The following is a 23,761-nucleotide window of genomic DNA, read 5'->3' as shown; positions in this document are numbered from 1 at the left end:
GAGTAGAGACGTTGTCATCATTCAACATTCGTGATCGCTCCGTGGATTTGTATCCAAGGTTTTGATCGTTACAAGAGATCTGCACCAAAGGTTTGAATCGCCACAAGAGGTAGCGATTCTATCAGTGATCATGCCCATTCGTAAGGATCACTAAATGGAGAAATTTTTAAATTTTGTTGCGCCTTGGATGGCAATTCTCCTTCATACGTTTCCTGCTGAGTTAATTAATTAAATATATCATTGTATTTTTTTCTCTGTCCTTCAAACAAATTTGTGGAATTGAGACAAACTTGATAGTTGTTCTCCCTTCAGAGGTATTCGGCAGGTGACCCTTTCTTCTTATCTTTTTGTCATTTGTATGGATCATTTGTAACATATTATTGTAGATCAAGTTGATGCATATTATTTGAAGCTCGTGCGAGCGGGGCTTGAGGGACCTCAAGTTTCTCACCTCCTCTTTGCAGGTGACCGCTTTCTTTTTTCATAGGCCAGTATAGAGCATGCATATTGCAACAAGCATGGTATGGATCAATTTTGTCAAGCATTAGATCAAAAGATAAACTCTGAGAATTCCCAAAAACATTTGTCAGCCAATACAGAATCCTAAATTAGGCATGAGATTTTGCAATATACTAGGTTCAGAGAAGCCCATAGCTTGGGCAAGTACCTTGGGGTGAATATTATCCATGGTAGAAGTTCTAGGAATAGATTTAGGCATATTACTGAGCAGATACGGTGGCGTTTGTATGGTTGGTAACAACAGTGCTTGAGCTTAGCCGGAAGAATTGCGCTATGTAAATTGGTGTTAAGTTATATCCATTATTTCCATATGCAGTATGCTAAACCCAGACCACTATTTGTAATTATTTGGAGAAACCTCATAGATTTTTTATATGGAGAGAAACTGAGGCGAACCGCTAGGCTCATATGGTTAATTGGGAGGTGTGTTGTATGTTGGGAGAGAATATGGAGTATCCAACGGAATAGAGAGGGTGAATAGACCTCTCAGTTAAAAACCTTAGTTGAAAATAGTTTGAAAGACTTTTATCATATTTTTAAAACAAAAGATGATTTGCGTTGCGGAAGAAGATTTTTGCAAATGAAAGAGATTGTGCTTATAGAATGGAATTTGTACGAAATGACTTAAACAGTTCACCAAGCAATCAAGATCGAAACAAAAATTAACCAAAAACACTAAACAATGAGATGCATTGAAATTTTCCAAAATTACACAAGACATATCTTTTTATAGTATCAATACTACTTCGATTCTACAATCATAGTCCTCAGCTTAATCTTTAACAAACTTAAATTTCCATTCTAACAAAACCTATATTTTACAAATGAATCTCTATCAAAATAAATCTTAATGGCATGCAATTCCAGAAAGCAATAAATAATAACCTAACATGCGATGTCTACAAAATTAAAAAGGCGGTATATATATATATATATATATATATATATATATATATATATATATATATATATATTATATATATATATATATATATATATATATATATATATATATATATATATATATATATATATATATATAGAGAGAGAGAGAGAGAGAGAGAGAGAGAGAGAGAGAGAGAGAGAAAAGTGTACACCGGGATTTATAGTGGTTCAACTGTCGTCCTCTCTTGCCTTAGATTAGTTACACGATTTTAGTAGAATTACAATATCCAAATTAATATTGAATATAAAATAAATAAATAAATCTTTTATCTAGATCTTTGACTTGTACGCAGTCTGCAAACTGAACTCTTTGTGAAATTTTCACGTGAAATCGCCTTAAATCTTCCATCCTTAAAAAACTTCTCCAGAGTCTTCGTTCTACTGTGATCTTTTCTCAATCATACTGGTATCTTGAGCGGTGGTTTGTCTGAAGATTGATAAGAACTCCCATCTTGTCTCTAGGCTTCCACACAACACTACCAAGATGAAATTGGAAATAAAAGCCTCTTTCTCTTCCATTGGAATTGCCAAAACCAGTCACAACGCCACAAACCTTTCGAACCTCCAAAATCTTAATCAAATATTCAAAGAAACTTTAAATTCAATAAACAAACCTACTCAATAATCACAAATCTCCAAAGATTATATTCAGATCATTTTAGAAATGGAAAACTATTGAGGTCGAATATGAAAGAAATTATTTGCAAGTGTTCACAAAAGATTAAAAACTCTTTAAAAATATGAGAGAATTTGAGTTTTCAAATTAGAAAAGGGAAGTGTATGTTTTCTAACATTGTGAAGGTTTTGAGAGGAAATGATATTTATATATGTGCTAGAGATCTAGCAAAAAATGAGAGAAAATTGGTGCATGATTTGAGTCAAAAGCAAGTGTTATGATTAGAATCAGAAAACAAAGTGATTTAAATCATGAAGCAAAAAATATATGAAAACCATTTGTGTGATCTGAGTCACAATATCTATGATTCGAGCCATATAATTTGTTGATTAGAACTAGAGTTTTAGAAGCTATCATGAAAATTTACATTTCAGTGTGATTTGAGTCTGTAATTTTTGTGATTCGAGTTAGACTACATTGTTTCGAATTAGGCCTTCCTTTGATTCGAATCAAGAGATCTGGAAATATATCCTTGAGCTCACCATGAGTCTAATTCGAGTTAGACCAATTGTGTGATTCAAGTCACACAGGTAGAATCTCTTTTTCACTACTTTTTAAAGTATTTTTGAGATTCTACAATGGTCATGACTTGAATCATTCTCAAGCATAAGTCTTGACTCAAAACTCAATAGTTTGATTTCAATCATATTGCTTGAGCTATAATCAAACACTTTGAGTTATGCATGCTAAAATATGATTCTAAAACTTGATCCAGAAATTCATAATTCATGAGGAGACTCAATGACATAAAACTAAAATCAAAAATTTAAAAGACAATCAACAAAACCATAATCATTAAGGTATTAGAGACATGCAACTTCATTGTATGCCTAAGGACCATGGGGGCCTAGACATCAAAAGGACTCTGATTATGAATGATGATTTTATTTTTAAAATGATTTAGAATTTATGGACTAATCGTAATAATTTATGGTGTCTGGTAGGGGTGGTAATAGGCTACGTCGAGTTAGGCTTTACCAAGCCTGAGTATGGCCTGCTAAAATATCAAAGCCTAAGATTGGCTTGTATCCTGTCATAGGCTTAACTTTAGGTCTGATTAGGTTGTTAGCCTACATAAAAGCTTATTTTATTTGAACATGAGTTTTTTTAGACTATTTTTTTGGAAAACTTATGTAAGTAACTTATGATATTGTTTATGAGGTGTTTTCACCATATTTTTATAAGTTCTTCAAGATAACTAAGTTTTGTAAAAATATCAGCCAACTGGATTTTCGTATCCACATATTCAAAAGTAACCTCACCTTTTTCAACATGATACCTAAGGAAATGGTACTGGATTTATATAGTTTTAGTATGTTAATAAAGTACAATATTCTTAGTAAGGATTAGTGTGCTAGTGGTATCTCGTTTGATTAGAATGCAACCGAGTTTTAAATCGTAATCCAATAATTGTTGCTTTAGTCGAGGACTTGTGCAAAATAATTACCAGCGAATATTTATTCAACCCTGGTGGTAGAAAGAGCAACGTTGTGCTACTTCTTACTGTGCCAAGAAACTAAATAATTTCCAAACAAATGACAGATATCGCTAGGGCTTTTCCTATTCGACTTACAATCAACAAAATCATAATCATAACAACTTACTAAGCAACATTAGCTACGTTTGGAAAACCAAACACCGTGATGCAAGATTCTGTTAAGATACCTCAAAATCCTTTTTACAATCTTAAAGTAGGATTCCCTAGTCAATGCCTGGAATCTATGACACAGACACACACTAAACATGATATTTTATCTACTCACTGTTAAATAGAGTAAATATCCTATTATACCTCTATATTTGGTAATCTCGATCTCTAAGTCATTCTCGTCTTTATTTATCAACATATTTGACACCATGGAGGTTGAGATGCTTCTCGAATTTTGCATGTCAAACTTCTTTAGAAGATCCAAGCAATACTTCGTTTGACCTACTTTCAGAGTCTCGTCGAAATAAAATTCCATAGTTTGCCGATCCTTTTAAGTATCTCAGGATTCTTCTTGCAGCCTTCATGTTTGACACCCTTGGTTCACTCATATATCTTCTCACTAATCCTATTGAGAAACATATATCAGGTCGACTGTTGCACACATATCTCAGAGATCCGACAATTTAATTGAACAAAGTTACATCGACTTTGTCTTCCTCTCCATGCATCTCCAACTTCAAATTTGGTTCGATGGGCAAAGATGTAGGAGTCTAATCATCTATCCTGAATCTCTTGAGTATTTCCTTGACATACTTTCTTTGATGTGGCGCCATACCTTGCTTCTACATTTGAAATTCCATGCCTAGGAAGTATGATAATTTTCTTAGATTCGACATTTCAAATTCCTTCTTCATCAGCTCTTTGAACTTTGACAAGTTCTTCAAGCTATTTCCAGTTACTAGCAAGTCATTGACATATAAGCAGATGATTGTTATATCTTGTGCCACAACCTGAACATAGACACCATACTCAGATTTTCATTTGATGAATCCCAATTCGACCAAGTATGAGTCGATCTTCTTGTTCCATGCCCTAGGTGCCTGCTTGAGACCATATAGCACTTTGTGCAACTTGTATAATTTCCTTGCTTCCTCCTGAATTACAAACCCGGGAGGTTGTGTGACATACACCTATTCATCTAATGGTCCATTAAAAAAATTCGATTTCACATCTAAGTGAAATGTTGAGCAACCATCCTTACATGCCAAGGCTACCACTAGTCGAACAGTTTACAATCTTGCGACAGGTGAAAGACTTCAGAGTAGTTGAGTCCCACTCGGTAAAGAATTCCTTGAGCTATCAATTTCACCTTATGTCTTGCTATCGACCCATCAACATTGTGATTCAACTTGAACACCCAACTCACTTCGATAACTTTTGTATGGGCTGGCAATTCGACCAACCCCCATGTGTTGTTTCTTTCGATTGCTTGTAACTCTTTGACCATAATATACTTCCACTTCATATTATTTAAATCCTCGCTATAGTTGTTTGGTTCAGGACCTGCAAGTAAAGCAAAATTAACAAATTCTCCATTTGTTATGACTTCATCATCACCAACTACTTCATAGTCTTAAAGTTGAGTAACCTCTACAACTCGAATTTGTCGGGTATGTCAGCAACAACTTTAACTTAACTGGAATATCGACAGTATCTTCGACTTCAACATCATTACTTGCTTCGTTGAAATCATAGATCATCAATGGCTTGTCAATTGCATTACTAGAATTCCAATCCCAGGCAGAATTTTTATCAATCACAATATCTCGACTAATCATAATCTTCTGATTAATTGGATTGAATAACATGTATGCTCCAGTATTATGATATCCTACCAGAATCATATGTCCGCTCTTGTCATCAAGCTTCCTTCTTCTTGCATCAGGAACATGCTTGTAACATATAGAGCCAAACACCTTCAGATGACTCACTGATGGTGTTTGCCACTCCACACTTCTTCAGGAACCTTGTTCTTCAGTTTCTTGGTAGGGCACTTGTTCAGTATATAAACAACAGTCGAAACAACTTCACCCCATAAGGATTTTGGCAAATTCTTCTACTTCAACATGCATCGCGCCATGTCCAATATGGTCATGTTCCTTCTTTCTGCTATTCCATTATGTTAATGAGTATAAGGAACAGTTACCTCATGATCAACACCATGTTCTGAACATAATGCTTCAAATATCTTGGATGTGTATTTGCCACCTCCATTTGTTCGCATAGCGCAATCGCCGAATGAACTGAACAGATTCGCCGCCAAATTTTATTTATTCCCAAAGAGGGAAAAGGAAAATATCGATAAAACCCCTAAAAGAAAGGATAAGATATGGTCATCGCAACCAATATCAGGGTTCGGGAGTTGGTTATACAAGGGGAGTGTATTAACACCCCTCACGTACATTGTACTCAACGGGAACCGTTTAGTTAGTATCGAATTGAATGTTAGCTTATGTTAGTTTCTAATCTTCTACTTATTTGGGATAGAAAAAGAGAGAATAGAAATGTTTTTGAATTTTATTAATGAGAAAGAACCTAAAAAGGTTTTATTATTAGAGGGCCAAGAAGAAAGGAACTAAACCTTTTTTTTATTAACGGGTCTGACAAGATTTCACAATCCTGCTCCTACTTATCTCCAGATGCAATAGAGAATTCAAGGCTTACGTAGTTTTGGGTAGAAAATATTTGTTTGTTGGTCGATTTTAGCGAAAGTTGTCTTGTATTAATGGACGAAAAACATTATTTTACCCAAAACGGGTGAGAAGCGAGCGTTTGCATCACATATAATGGATTTACAAATCAACATTCGGAAAAACATTATCTTGATGAACAACGAACGCTTAATAAGAATCAATTGTTCAAAGAGTTACACCAGAATGCTTGATCCCAATTGCCCTTATTTTGTCCAAGTTAATTAAAGTGTTTTAAGAACGAAAGAAAAGAATGAACAGTTAACCCAAAACGCGTGACACAGAACCGATCATTCAAGGGTTTCCATCGGAATGCTAGATTCCAATGGTCCTCTTCTTTCGAGTTTGTTTAGAAAAAAAGTTTCAACATTGCGTTTGATTTTAAGAAAAATAAATCGATGTTGATCGAGGTTTGATTTTGTAAATAATTTGAGACATGATTTGGAAATGATTTTGAAAGGATTTGAGAAACAGTTTGAAATGTTAGTGAAGGTAGTGTGAAAAGGGTTATTCACATGTGCAAGGATATGACCATGGATAGAGAAATTACCTAATTAAATGACTAAGCACATTACAAACGACTAAACAAATAATCATTTAGCAAATCAAAAACAATTGATTAATTAAATTAATCAACTAGTTAATTAGCAAACAACAATAAATAAATAAATAAATAAATAAAATCAATTAGTTACTAATTAAATTGATCAAGAAAATATAATATAATATAAATAAAAATAGAAAAGATACATGTTAGTAAGGAGGTAAAGAAAGAAATTTAAATGAGCCTAAAAATATATGTCATAATAAATACTTAATCAAAATTCAAGATAATAACATGTAATAATAATAACATATAATAAGAGTAAAGAAAAAAATAAAATAAGTTTGAGATTTAAAAAAAAAAAAAAAGAACAAAAACAAATCCATTACTGAAAATGTAGAACTCAAAGGCACAACCAGCACTAACTATCTCAGCATGCTCACAAAAAATGTAAATAAAAAACATAATATAAGAAGGTAGAAAAACAAAATCGATGGAAAGCGTACAAAAAGCAAGATGAAGCTTGCTAATGTCACGCGCGCAGCTGAGTGATACTGGGTTGTAGAAATGTATAGTTGGTAACAAGTAATATATATTTATATTTAGACCTTGCAACTAGAGAGTATATATATTTATGTAACTAAAATAAAAAAGACATCAGTATAAATATATATAAAAAAGTATATATATATTGTTTGTGTTCATGAAGGATTTTATCTTTGTTATTTTGGGGAATATGTGGTAGAGAAAAATGAGATAGATTCATAAAAAGTGAGGTTGAAAATATTAGAGCTTTTTTTACTGAAAGAAGAAGGTGTTATAGTTTTATTAGTGGGAGAATATGGTTTTGTGAACAGTGATGGAGGTAGTGTATTATGAAGTGGGGTTTAGTGGTTAGTTTTGAGAGGTTGTGGTTTTTAGTGTGTAATGTAAAAGAAGAAGGTACAAGTTGCTTTAATTTTTATGAAAACAATGATATATCAACTTTCATCGCCGTGTGATGGTCTTTGGTAGGTTTCTCCTTTCTCAACTTTAGCACACTTTATTATATAGGTGTCAATTGCACAAAATTTAAAAAATATCAACATTACCCTTCATGAATATTAATAATGTAAAATGAGTTTTGAAATATTAAATCAAATAAAAATTAAAACATTATTAATAATCGAAATTAAGTTGAAACAAAAATAAGGAAAATTTTAATTAATTAAACTAAATATTTTGATACAGAGATAAAAATAAAAAGATTCAAAATGAATAAAATCTGGCGCAAAAATGTTCAAAAAATTAAAATAAATGCACTAAAATTATCAGCGCAAAATAAATTTTTCGGAAACATATAAGTTTGATCAAGTTTTGAAATAAAAAAAATGACCGATTAAAATACTTAAACTGTTCAAATTTTGATTGAAAAAATAGTCGAAAAATTAAAACGAGCACACCAGGTTAAACTACACAAACCGTAGATTAACAAAATTGACGTCTACAAGCTCCATTTTGAAAAAAATTGCCCATTAATTTTACATACATTTGAGAATTGATTCGACCGGTTTTGTTTGTAAATCCGAAAATTTATTCCGATCGATATTTTAGGCATTATGCAAGATGAAATGCATGTTATGCTATACAGATGATACAAATGTCATGATACATGTATCAATTTATTGAATGAAGGGCAAATTTGGGGTATGACAACCTTGATCTTCTTTTCACTCTGGTTTTCGACAAGCATCTTAAATCTCTTAAAGACTTCAAATACTTTGTCTTTTTTCTTGATCACATAAATCCACAGCTTTTGACTAAACTCATCGATAAATGAAATCAAATACATGTTTCCATCAATGGTATGCTCCTCAAAAGGACCACATATGCCTGAATGTATAATTTCGAGTATGCGGGAGGATTTCATTGGCATAGTCGAGACAAAAGACTTCCTAGACTGATTTCCGACTAGATAACCTTCATAGAGTTTGTCGGGCATCTCAAGACTTAGTATACCAATTACCATAACTTGAGTGATCAATTGATTGAGCGACCTAAAATTTAGATGGCCAAACCTCAGATGCCACAACCAACTATTTTTGTGGTCGACAACTATTTTAGACATTGTACCTGGGTCGAACTGATCATGGTTTTAAATGTTCTATTCTTCAACATAGGAGATTTCAAGACCAAGTTATTCTGGATGTCGAAAATTCCTAAGGATCCATCTTTCATAGCCACTGAGAACCCATTTTCAACCAGTTATCTAACACTTAGAAGATTTCACTTCATTCAAGGGACATAGAGTATTCATTCAATGGGCATAGACTACATCTTTGATCAAGACTTTCGCTCCATTACTCCTTTGAATAACTATGTTGCAAGTGCCTTCAGCTTGTAACAAGTTATTATCAGCAAGTTTGACCTTGCTCTTCTTCGACTCGTCAAAATCTACTAACCATAGTTTTTGATCAGTCATGTGATTCTAGTAGCCTAAGTCGAGGAATCAGATCTTGGATTCAACATGGTCATCTGCAACTGTAGACATAGCTACCATATCATCAGAATCATCTGAATCTTGATGTGCAAGGTTCGTTCCTCCGTCCTTGCCTTTTGTCGATCCTTTGTCTTTCCTGTACCAACAATGTTTGGCCAAGTGACCCCACTTTTTACAGTTATAGCAGTGCATACCTTTTTTCTCTTCTTTGTCTTTCTGATAGAAATTTCCTTCTCCTCTTTTCTAGGATTCAAAAGCTCTATCATCAACCTTATTCTTGTGAGGATTCAACCAAGACTTCTAGTCCTGAGTCTTGTCTATTTTGCCTTTAAACTTGTTGGAACCACCATTCTTTTTCCATGACTGAGCCTGTAGTGCTTGTATCGAGTCTTGAACTCCTTTCCTTTCGACAATCTTAATCTCATGCGCCTCCAACGAACCAACCAAATCTTCCAGTTTTAGGATTTCAAGATTGTTGGATTCTTGAATAGCTACGATAATGTAATCAAAGTGAGAGGTCAACATACGCATTACATTCTCAACTATCAACTTATCAGTTAGGATTTCACCACAATCCTTCATGAGATGGACGAGTTTCTGCACCTTCGACACATAACATGCAATCTTTTCGTCTTCTCCCGTCAACAACAATTCATATTGTCATCGCAAAGGTTGCAACTTGACAACCTTGACTTTCTCACCTCCTTCATAGTAATTGACAAGAATATCTCATGCCTCCTTCGATGATGCATCAACCACCGATTGGATGTAAAACATCGTTTTGCAATCCTTCTTCTTAGCATCCTTGTGAGCGGTTCTCTGTGCGTCGGTTGCATATTCACCAACCGCGAGAACATTATTAGTAATCACTTCTAGGGTTTCATGAAAGCCAAATAGAGATTGCATATGTTTTCTCCATCGAAGCCAATTCTTGTCGTCAAGAGTTGGAAAGGTGTTTGGTAAATTTTCGTTACCATTCATCTTTGCAGCGATTGATCAACAATAACCCATGATCCTGAAAAAACGATCTCTGACCTGTGATTCTTGAAAACACGATCAAGAATCTAACCGGAGCTCTGATACCAATTTGTTAGTGCATGAGGCATTTCTAATAAGAAGAGAAAGAATAAGAAAATAACGATTGTATTATTGAATTAAATGATAATATTGAATTACAAAGTGTCTATTTTATATACACCTAAGTGACTTGAATACAAAGAGAAATAACAAACTAAATAACAAACCATAAATCCTAATTAGCTTTGACCTTGGGTCACACAACTCAACTTGGATTATATCTAACATCTCAACACGGACCCCCGAACCGAATTAATTGGTCCAATAAATCGGATACTAGCGATGAAAAAAATTATTATAGTTTAAAAAGATTAGTGAAAATGTATGTCAAAGATATTATAAAATTACATGGAACAAGCAAGGTGAGTGGTAGAGATCCTATGTTTTATTCAAAAATTTAGAGGTAATTGTCCTTGGAGTTAACAACTAAGCTAAAATTGTGTTCGATTTACCACATTCACGGACAAATGGTGGCTATGAAAAAACGATTCAATCATAAAAAGATAATTTTAAAAAAATTTAAATAGTAATGTATGTGTGTTAAATATGAAGTACACCTATAAAAATTCATTCTCTTTGATATGCGATTGGAGAGATGACTCAACACAACATCTCAAATAGTAATGTAACAACATAACTTTCCCACACCCTCCTTTGGTCTCTTACAAGATTAGATTGTATTAAGTGTTACATGAAATTATTATTATTAAAACTTTATGTTTAAAATTATGGGCGATGTTATCATAAAAGTAGATGTCAATTTCACATGACCTCAATATGAAAGATATTATCCATACACCATACTAACAAACGCATGAAACTTTGAAGCAAAGACATCACTTCAACAAACTAAGGACACCTTTCGAGCTATCACTCTTTGTTAAAAGAGTTAAAACTTATAAATTATGGGTGGATGATTGCTTTGCACCCTCTTTTATCCAATTTATTTTTAAGTTGTATACCAACAAGAGACTTAGCTTAAATCAAACTCAACAATGACACCATTTAACGGACCAAACTTCACTATCAAAAACCTCCACCTACGATTTATTTTAGGATTGTACAATGCAATACCGGTTTGCTTATCTCTATAATATGTTGTTTTCATGAAACAGTGAGTACCCTTTTTGCCAAATGGCAGTTATACCCTTACTCTATTGGCTATTCTTACATGAGACTAGTTAGAATACTATTTAGCATTGATACTTACAAAATAATTTATTTTAAAATTGAAAGAAAAAACGAAAGTATTTTTTAAAAATTTTGAAAGAAAAAAAAAACATGACAATTTAGTCAAAGGTGTATGACAACAACTAAAATGGGACAATTAGTGGCATGTAAAGTGAGGTTATAATACACCTCTAACCTCTATTTTATTATTATTGAGTTTAGTGTTTGAAGTGCATATGTGAATGGTGGTTGTCTAATCAATAGATTCTTAATATTATATTAAAATTAAATTTTGACATAATTCATTTTAACAAAACTAAATTATAAGAAGGATAGAGATGATGATAGACTGTACTGAATTAGGTTTTATCAAGTATAAATCTGATTGGTTAAAAAATTTAAAGTCTAGGTATTATTTATAATATGTCAAAGGCTTAATTTTAGACTTAAATTTATCCTTTTTAAATATTTGATTGGTGTATTAACCTATTTAAAAACTTATTTTATATATATAAATAGACAGTTCAATTAATATTTAAATAAATTAACAAATAAAATGAATAATAAGACTAAAAATTTATTTGTATTCATCTATCTGAATTTATCTATTGTATAAATTTTTTGAGACTATTTATTAACTTATAATGAGATTGTTCATAAGATTTTTTAAATTTATTTTCACAAATTTAAAAAAAAAAACTAAACATTATTTTTATATTTATATTTAAATTACAAAATATATAATAATAATAATAATAAATTTATTCATATTCATTTAAATATATCAATTTAGTAGATTTAGAAGATTTTTTATAATTGTGGATTAGCATTTTAATTAAATGGACTTTTATAAAACTTAAATTTTTTATTTAAAGAAAAGTTTTGGGTGGTCAGTAATTTAGACTATAAAAGTCACTTAATATAAATATATTGAATATAAATATGTTATATGTTCTACTTTAAAAAAAAATTATAGATAATTTGTTCTCTATGATAGAAAATTTCAAAATTTATGTATAGTTTATTCCTTATTCCTCTCAAACAAGTTTATTCAATGGTAAAGACTATTCAATTAAATATCAACAAAAAATATATATAATTTTTCAAAATAAAAAATATAATATTAGACTTTGTTTGATAAAAACAACGGTTGGTTGATAAATTAGCTGATAGTTTATAGTTTATAGTTTATGGTTGATGATCGATAATCTATTTGACAAGATATTTTTTGAGTTTATAGCTTATAACTTATAAGCTCGTATCACAATAGTTTATATCTTATAGTTGATGGATTATAGTTAATAAGATAATTGAAGTGTTTGATAAAATTAACAGTTCAATTAATTGATAACTTAAAATGTTATAAAAGATATTTAATATATAATTATTTATTTAAATTAAAATAAATTATAAAAAATAATAGTGAATTTTAATTAAAATAATAAAGACAAAAATGGAAGAAAAAATAATAAGTTAAAATATTATTTAAAATAACATCTGAAAAATAAATTATAAATTAATAAAATAAACTATAAATTTATGATGAAAATAATATTATCAAATAGATATTTTATTATTATATAAGTTATAAACTTTGAGCTCAAAAAAATTTCTTCTTTATTTTTATGAGATAGTTTCTGAATTCATATTTATTAGTTTAAATTTGTGAAAATATATTTCCGCAGGCATTTTTAAACTTGTGTTTTTGTACATGTATATTTTAACATGTGGTTAACAAGTGTATAGTTAGGTGGCAAGTTAGAATTGTAGGGTGAATGGGTTAGGCCCAGTTTTGTGAATGGAAAATGGCAGTGTCCCCACAAAAGATAGTGCCGACCTCTTTGGTTATAGAAAAGTTGCCATAAGAAAGTGCAAATTGAATCCCAATTCCATTAGATATGAGTTTTGATTTTCCTAAATGATAAGGATTGATTGTTCGATAAGAACGACAAAACAAGATAAGCTCATGTGTCAGCTTCCTCGCATATATAATATTACTTGCTTTCGTTCACACACAAATTTGAAGTTGATGTTACTCACTTATTTATGCAAATTAACAACAATAGTCACACTATCATACAATATTGTCAGTGACAAATGGCATCTCCACCCTATTAGACCGTCCCGCTAAGTTCTTGTTTTAAAAAATGGTGTGAGATGTATAAAGTAGTGAAGGTAGATCAAAATCTAGGTTCAATTAAAAAAATAAAACAAACAGACTGAACAGACTAATCTTAACGCACGCATTAAATTTAACAATGACAAAAGTTATATCCGATTTATTTAGACTCGTATTCGTCAAAATCTTTCAAAAATAAACTTTAGTTCGACACGGTTTTTTTACAAAAATAATCCACTTTTTTAAGGAAATTCCCAAAATACCCCTGGTTTCAAAAAAAATCCCAAAATACCCCACTTTTAGGAGGAGTCTCCAATTGAATTGGCGACTCCTCTTAAAATTTGAATGGAGGCGCCAATTGGATTGGCTAGGGCAGGTGCCCTAGCCAATCCAGCCCTAGCCAATCCAATTGGCGCCCCTGTGTAGGTTTTAAGAGGAGTCGCCAATTCAATTGGAGACTCCTCCTAAAATGCATTTTTTGTCTTATAAATAGATGCGTTGTGTGACTAATTGTTCCACATCTCATATAATAATTTGGCTATCATGTTTGGTGTTCGTCGCCGATACGGAAAGGTGATTTATGCGAGAGACAAACCTCAAATGCTGATGCTGTTTTGGAACATCACCACGTTCGATCAACTAAAGAGGGAGTCGGTTCGTTGGTTAGATGGGAAAATACCAGAAGGGGAAAAAATCAGAAGTATTGAGAGACTTGATAGTATCTTTGGTTGGGTGCGAATGAAGACTGATAAGGATGCTAGGGAAATGATGTTCGGTCGAGACAACATCAATTTGATTGTTGTAATCAGTTAGAAATATTAATGTTTTCAGATGTTTTGTACTGATGTTTGTTGTGAACCTCGTTGTAACAAGAACTTAATGATATATAATGATTGAATGTTACAAAAATACAGTGTTACAAAAAGCTTAAGACCTAGATGATGCTCCTCGATTGGGACAGTTGTTCTTGTTGTGTCCTGGTTGACGACAGATACTGCATAATCTTATCATTTTATCTGTGGAGTCCATCTATGTTCTTATACGTGTGTTGTTTGGCCTTCCTTTCTTCTTTCTGCGCATCTCGTCATTGTGCCAAACAATATCTCCTTCATATGGAGGCCAGTAATCCTCCATTGGTAGTACTGAGAAGCTTTGAGTATATACATTCATGATGGTGTTGGCCTTGTACACATCAGATAAATGGTTGTAAGCGTCTTGACGAGTATAAGCGCATGCTGCTATGACATGGGAGCAAGGTATGCGGAAGGCCTGGAATTTTCCACAATCGCACCAACTTTTGTTTAGTCTAACAGCGTAGGCTAAATTTGGTCTCCCCTCGTTGTTGCCCATTGTTTCCTGGACGCTGAAATTTTGTCTATGACGGTCAAAGACTGTTACAGCGTGTGTGCTAGCTTTGATGCTCTCCTCTTTCATGACCTTCATGCAACACTCACTGAATACTTTCCCGGACATTAACACCGCACTCCATCTTTCACCTCTGGTTGCGAACATAGAAGTCAACCTATAATAGGTTGATCTTACCAAGGCGGTTATCGGCAGATTTTGAATTCCTTTGAAAACCCCGTTCATGCATTCCACAATGTTTGTTGTCATGTGACCCCATCGACAACCTCTGTCAAATGCCCTTGTCCACTGCTCTACTGGTATGTTATTTATCCATCTCCCTGCGTCTTCATTAGACACCATGCAAGCACAACTTTTCATGCTCTCACCATCGCAACATATGTAAGTTTTTTCTTTTGTTAACTTTTTATCTTTCATCTTCACCAACCCCATTTTATTTTGACATACCAACTTAGTCAAGTTTTTTATTCTTTCTTTTATAGGATGTATCAAGGTTTCGAACTCGGGTCCACGAATATGTCCATATGGACCAGATGATTCAACCTTATGTTGAACTCGTCGGTTTTGGTCATATTAGCAAGACTTTGTCTTGGTCCATAGATAACAAATTGATTCTAGCCTTATGCGAAAGATGGAGACCAGAGACACACACATTTTGATTCCCAACCGGTGAGTGTACTGTGACGTTAGAAGACGTCTACATGCTTTTAGGACTACCCATTGAAGGCAACGATGTCAATGGTAAGACCAACTATGCAAATTCAATTTGCATGGAGCTCTTAGACACTGATTTGTTAGATGATAATGCTAGAGGTCAAGGTATACTACTCTCACGCCTTAAGTCATACTATAATAGTTTATACTTGGATGAGCATTCTACCGAAGATACTCGAATAATAAAAACTAGGTGTTACATTATGCTGTTAATTGGATCATTTTTATTTCCCGAAGGTAGTGGTTCTAGCATGCATATTATGTACTTACCTCTACTTAGACATGTAGATAGAATAGGAAGTTACAGTTGGGAATCTGCTTGTCCAGCCTATCTCTATAGCTCCTTGTGCAAAAACTCCCACAAAGACACATCTACATTTTCTGGATGTGTTGTTTTGCTACAAGCATGGGGTTGGTCAAGACTACCGTCTCTAGCACCGGTCAATAACAACCCTTTCACTTTTCCATATGCACAAAAGTAAGTTGTTTAAATTTCTATATCTTTACTTACTTCCTTAAAGTTTATTACCTCAAACTAATTTTTTTTACTTTTTGGGGTAGATGGTCGGCACGTGGTATGAGTTACAACAGATGTCCGAGACACTGTATTACTCAGTATCACAACCTGTTGGATCACCTTCGACCGACAGACGTAAGCAAAATAACTTAATTATTTCGTTATATTTTGTTAACTTTTTCTACATTTATTATAATCCTATCTTCTTTCACATTTCAGTTCATTTGGCGTCCATACCTTAATTTGGATCATGACCATGAGGTCAACGTTGAAGACGCAATCGTATGGACTGCATGCACACCGATAATACGGCTCACAACTGCGGAGATGCACAACACCGATCATGTGAAGCTGCAGTTCGGTATGGTCCAGAATATCCCAGATCCCCCAGCTAGCCTAGGAGAATGGCATCTGCGTAAAGTTAACGACCAATGGAACTTCAATCCATGGCAAAGCTTCGCAAGATCGGAGTGTCGCAAATGGAAGCACCGTCATGACCATGTCTTAACTGACGCAGTCATGCCAACTGAGGTAAAACCAAGTCATACTTATATGGCTTGGTACAGATCGGTTGGTTTTCAGTTCATCGCCGAAGATATGTACATATACGACCCACGCCAGGCAACTTACACACAAGAAGGCTCAACATCTAACCCCCAACAACATTCTCAGCCCGGTTACTCACAACCCCTTATCCGTCAAACTTTTCGTTCCACAAACACACAAACATACAACCAAAACATCACCCTACCAAAGTCGCCTTAGCCAAAACACCAACCGCCCCTCCTCCTACCGTAGCCAAGAAGCCCAAACATCACAAAACCAAAACATCCAACAACCTTATCTCTACCAAACACCCCCAACAACCTTTCCACCTTTCCTCGACGCATCATTCACACCCATGTCTCCCTTCAACCGTCCCGGTCGCCCATCCATAAGTCAACCACATCCCAACTTCTCTGGCATGGGTCATGAGCTCAGCTACGGCGGTACACCATCAATGCATACTGAAGACTATGCTGACTTGTCTGAATACCTCAACGGACCTTCTTCTGTAGTTGGTAGTGACGCTCCTGGCCCCTCAGATGATCAAACATCGGTGCAGAATCGTCCACTTGGGTTAGGGTCAAGGGTTAGGGTAGCTAGAGGATGTGGGACCGGAGGTCGGTTAGGTGATCCCGGTCATCACCATTAGGTTTCTTTGTGTAAACTCCAAACTTTATTAATATCAAGTCGTGTTATATCAAATTTATCTTTCACTTATACCATAAAACACAAAAAAAATGCATTTTAGAAGGAGTCTCCAATTGAATTAGCGACTCCTCTTAAAACCTACACATAGGCACCAATTGGATTGGCTAGGGAACCTGCTCTAGCCAATCCAATTGGCACCTCCATTCAAGTTTTAAGAGGAGTCTCCAATTCAATTGACGACTCCTCCTAAAAGTGGGGTATTTTGGGGATTTTTTTAAAACTAGGGGTATTTTGAGAATTTTCTTTAAAAAGTGGGTTATTTTGGTAAAAAAAACCGTTCGACACACCAAAAATGAGAGAAAATTTCCTCTACATTCTTACAAATACTTTAAAATCTAAAAATTCAAAAAAAATCAAGTTTTTTTTTTAGTTTTGAGAATTTTCACATGAATATAATTTATCAGAATACTTATTTATAATTGCTACAGTGTACACCAAAAACTCTTTTTTCAAATTGTTTATTGGATTACATTTTTTAGAAATCCAAAAATTGATTTGTGTCTTATTCATAGTTAAATCTAAGTTTTCGTAAATAAAATATATATTAGAATTCATCAAAGAGTAATTCTAAAAAAAAATCTAAAATACATAAAAAAATATTACTCACGTTTTAAGATTGACTAAAAAATACTTTTTCAAAAATTTAGGATTTTTTGAAACACTTTTCAATTTTAGTTTTTAAAATTTATTTTTCAAATCTATTTAAAAAAATTATTTTTAAGAAGAAAATTAATAAAAAAAATTGTGAATTTTTTATCCAAATACCCCTTATTTTTTTAAGAAAATCCAAAAATAACTCTGATTTCAACAAAAATCTCAATTTACCCCACTTTTTAGAGGAGACGCCAGATCAATTGGCGCTTGCTCCTAAACTTAAAGAGGAGGCGCCAATTGGATTGGCTACAGCACATGGTGTTGTCAATCCAATTTGCGCCCATGTGTTATTTGGTAAAGGAGGCGCCAATTGGTTTGGCGTCTCAATGTAATGTGTAATTTTTTGTGTTATAAATAGAGGTGTTGTGTGAATCATTTTTCCACATCTCATTTCATCATATTGCAAACATGTTTGGTGTTCGTTGCCGCTATGGAAAAGTTATTTATTCAATAGACAAACCTCTGATGTTGATGCTCTTCTGGAACATCTGTAGTTTCGATCAACTGAAGAGGGAGATGGTTCGTTGGTTAGATGGAAAAATACCAGAAGGGGAAAAAATTAGAAGTATTGAGACACTCAATAATATATTTGGTTGGGTGCGAGTCAAAACTGATAAGGATGCTAGGGAAATGATGTTTGGACGAGATGACATTAGTTTGATTGTTGTAATCAGTTAGAAATATTTTGTTTTAAGTTTGCTTATGTTGTAGTGATGTTTGTTGTTAACCTTGTTGTAACAAAAAGATAATAATATATAAAAATCCAAGGTTACAAAAATTAAAAGGAGATACTATCTTATGATGTAGATGTTGCTCATAGATTGGGACAGTTGTTCTTATTGTGTCCTGGTTGACGACATATACGACATAGTCTTATCATTTTATCAGTCGTATCCATTTCTATTCTAATACGCGTGCTGTTTGACCGTCCTTTTTTTTTCTTCACATCTCATCGTTGTGTCAAACTATGTCACCTTCAGATGGAGGTCAGTATTCCTCCATTGGTAGCACTAAGAAGCTTTTGTTATACACATTCATCACGGTAATGGCCTTGTAAACATCAGATAGGTGGTTGTAAGCGTCTTGGCGAGTATGTGCGCATGCCGCAATGACATGGGAGCAAGGAATACGGAAGGCCTGGAACTTTCCACAATCGCACCAACTTTTGTTTAGTTTGACAGCATAGGATAAATTTGGCTTCCCTTCATTGTGGTTCATTGTTTCCTGTACACTGAAATTTTGTATATGACGGTCAAAGACTGTAACCGCGTGTGTGCTAGCTTTGATACTTTTCTCTTTCATCACTTTCATACAACATTCACTAAATATTTGACCCGAAATTAACATTGCACTCCATCTTTCACCTCTGGTTGCGAAGGTAGAATCCAACCTATAATAGGTTGTTCTAACCAAAGTGGTTATTGCTAGATTTCTAATGCCTTTGAATACGTCGTTCATGCATTCCACAAGGTTTGTTGTCATGTGGCCTCATCGACAGCCTCCGTCAAATGCTCTTGTCCACTGCTCTACTGGTATGTTATTCACCCATCTTCCTGCATCTGCAATAGACAATCTAATTTTATGACGGTAATATTGAAATGACGGCTGAGTTAGACCATACCCATCATTCACCACTTTTTTGCGAAGGTTCTTATCTTTGATCGCACACATGAAGTTTTGTGTGATATGTCTAATGCAATAGACATGGGTAGAAGGAGGATCATGCCATCTGTTATCATGGTTATTGTAAGCACTCGCAATGGCAGCGTGTCTATCTGAAATCAAACAGAGATTGGCTTATGGAGCGACATGTGTTCTGAGATGTCAAAGAAAGAAACCCCAACCACCAGCGGTTTCACCTTCAACCAGAGCAAGGACAATGGGAAAGACATTGTTGTTGCCGTCTTGTGCAACAGCCATAATCAAAGTACCCTTGTATTTGTCATATAACCATGTTCCATCAATTTGAATAATAGGTTTGCAAAATGCAAAACCTTTGATGCACAGTTCAAACGCCCAAAAGAGGCGGTAAAAGATTATATTTCCAGCAACACAGGTTTTGTCTGGCGTAAATGCTGGAAATGTCTCCATAATTGCAACAGTTCCTGGTACGTATGTTTTTAGGGGCCATAAAAACCGTGACAATTCTTTGTATGAATCCTCTCAGTTACTGAATACGTGTTCAACAGATTTTGTCCTTGCAATCCATGCTTTCTTGTAAGATGGAGTATAATTATATCTTGTGACGATATAAGATATTATTATACTCATCTTCACTGATAGGTCTTTGTTAACAAGTGGCAATTCGTCTTGACATATCAATGCAGTGCTTAATTTACGGTGATCTTGTTCAACATTAGTTGCAATGCAACTGTGAGGTGGGTCTATAGAATCTATCTCCCAAGAGTCGCTGGATAATGACTTGGTTGGTGGATAATAAATTCATTCTTGCGTTATGTGAAAGATGGCGTCTCGAGACACACACATTATGGTTTCCAACCGGTGAATGTATCATCACGTTAGAAGACGTCTACATGCTATTGGGATTGCCTATCGAAGGTAAAGTGGTAAATGGTAAAACCAACTATGTGAATTCAATTTGCATAGACCTCTTGGATGCTGATTTGTTAGATGATAACTCGAGAGGTCAAGGTATACTCCTTTCACGCCTTAAGGCATATTATAACAGCTTACAGTTAGATGAGAATTCTACCGAAGAGGCTCGAATAATAAAAACTATATGTTACATTATGTTTTTAATCGGTTCATTTTTATTTCTCGAATGTAGTTGTTCTAGTATGTATGTTATGTATTTACCTTTACTAAGACATGTAGATAGAATGGGATGTTACAGCTAGGGATCCGCTTGTCTGGCTTATCTTTATAGCTCTTTGTGTAAAAATTCACATAAAGACATATCTACCTTTTCTGGATGTGTTATTTTACTCCAAGCATGGGGTTGGTCCAGACTACTGTCCCTAGCGCCCGTCAACAACAACCCTTTCACATTTCCGTATGCACAAAAGTAAGTTCTTAAAAATGGACTATATTTACTTACTTTACCAATTATTATCTCTAAATAATATTTTTACCTTTAAGGTGCAGATGGTCGGCACGTGGTATGAGTTATAACAGATGTCCTAGACATTGTACTACCCAGTATCGCAATCTCTTGGATCACCTTCGATCGACAGATGTATGGCCACTAACCTAATTATTTCGTAATAATTTGTTAATTTCTTCTACCAAATTTATATTCTAACATATGTTCACATTTCAGTTCATTTGACGTCCATATCTAAATTTGGATCATGACCATGAAATCAATGAACAAGATGCAGCCGTTTGGACTGCATGCACACCGGTCATTAGATTCACCACTGTGGAGATGCACAATAGTGATTGTGTTAAATTGCAGTTCGGTATGCTTCAACACATCCCAGATCCCCCAGCAAACCGATGAGAATGGCATCTATGCAAAGTTAACGACCAATGAAACTTTAACCCATGGCAAAGCTTCACTAGATCTGAGTGTCGCAAATGAAAGCACTGCCATGACCATGTCTTAACTGACGTTGTGATACCAACTGAAGAAAAACCAAGTCGTAATTATATGGCTTGATACATATCGATTGAATTTGAGTTCATCATCGAGGATATGTATCTATACGATCTACGTCAGGCAACTTACACACCAGAAGGCTCAACATCTAACCCCCAACAACATTGTCAGATCGGCTACTCACAACCCCTTATCCATCAAACTTTCTGATCCACAAACACACAAACATACAACCCTAACATGCCATACACCTAACCACAATACCAAGAGTGTACCCCTTACCACCACTAACAACTAGATCATCATCAAGAGACCCAACATCACTATGCATCCAACACATCACCCTACCATAGCCGCCTTAGCCAAAACATGCAACGATCATTTAACACCAACTGTCCCTCCTTCTACCATAGCCAAGAAGCCCAAACATCTCAAAACCAAAACCTTCAACAACCATATGTCTACCAAATGCCACAACAATCATTTCAACCTTTCCTCGATGCATCATTCACACCAATGTCTCCCTTCAATCATCCCGATCGCCCTCCAACAACTCAAACACAACTCAACTACTCTGGCATGGGTCATGAACTCAGCTATGGCGGTACCCCTTCGATGCATACACAAGACTACGCTGATTTGTCTGACTATCCGAGGCAATCTCCTGCAGTTGGTGGTGATGTTCCTGGGCCCTCAGATACTCAAACACATGGGGTGAATCATCATTGTGGGTTAGGGCCACGAGTTTGGGTAGCTAGGGGATGTGGGACCGGAGGTCGGTTAAGTGATCCCGGTCATCAATATTAGTCTTTTTGTGTAAACGGGTATTAATATTAATATGAATTGGTCCGATTTCGACTTTGTCTATCATGTAGAATGTTTTTAAAAAAAAATTATAAAACACGCACAGGTGCCAGACCAATTGGCGTCTCCCTTAAAGCTTAACACATAGGCTTCAATTGGATTGGCAACACAAGGAGCACTAGACAATCCAATTGGCGCCTCCTCTCTAAGTTTAAGAGCAGACGCCAATTGGTTTGGCGCCTCCTATAAAAAGTGGGGTAGATTGGGAAATTTTTTGAAATCAGGGTTATTTTGGGATTTTTTTTTTAAATCAGGGGTATTTAGGTAAAAAAAATCAAAATTTGTTTGATAAACTAGTTTTTAGAAACTGTTTTAAAAATATGAAAATGAAAAAACTTGTTTTATAGTCTAATTTTTTAATAGTATTTTACGAAGAGAATAAAAATGCATATTTTGTCATCTATTTTTAAAATATATTTTATTGTATAAAATATTACAAATTTAAGAAAATTAATTGATATTTGTTGTAATACAAATAATTGGGTTAAAGCAATTTTTTAATTTTACAAATCACATAACACTTGTTTGATGAGTATTTTTCTTTATTTTTTTAATTACTATTTTTAATAACGTTTGTCTTAAACAAGATAGGAATTAATTATTTTTAATAACTTTGATCATTTTTAATAATTTAAAAATTTTAAAAATATAAAGTTAGAAAACATTGTGTTAAAAAACTAAATAATAAAACCAATTTTTTAAAAATAAAATATAAATAAATTATAAGAACATTAAAAAGAGAAATAAAAATAGTATTAATAAGATTTAGCTATATAATATTTCAAAGTCGGAGAGATAAATTCAATGTTTTAGAAACCGTATTGGACCTATCGATTAAGCCGATCGAATCAAAAATCAAAGGGGTCATTGGTATGGCTCGATTGATGGATCGGATAAGCTATTAAATCAGTGAGAATTGACCAAACTGATCAAAATCGATAAAAATTGAAGAACCGACGATTTTTAAAAATTGACGGATTAATTGCTTGCTTTTTTTTTCACAAAATACGATGCCGTTTTGATAAAAAAAAATATAATTAGATTTTGCTTAAAATTTAATTGGAACACCTTTCAATCTTTAAATCGAATTTATTAGACAATGCATTATTTTGTTATTCGAGTT

Source organism: Lathyrus oleraceus, chromosome 3 (assembly GCF_024323335.1).
Source record: "Lathyrus oleraceus cultivar Zhongwan6 chromosome 3, CAAS_Psat_ZW6_1.0, whole genome shotgun sequence".
Lineage (NCBI taxonomy): Eukaryota > Viridiplantae > Streptophyta > Magnoliopsida > Fabales > Fabaceae > Lathyrus > Lathyrus oleraceus.
This window is presented reverse-complemented; position numbering follows the sequence as displayed.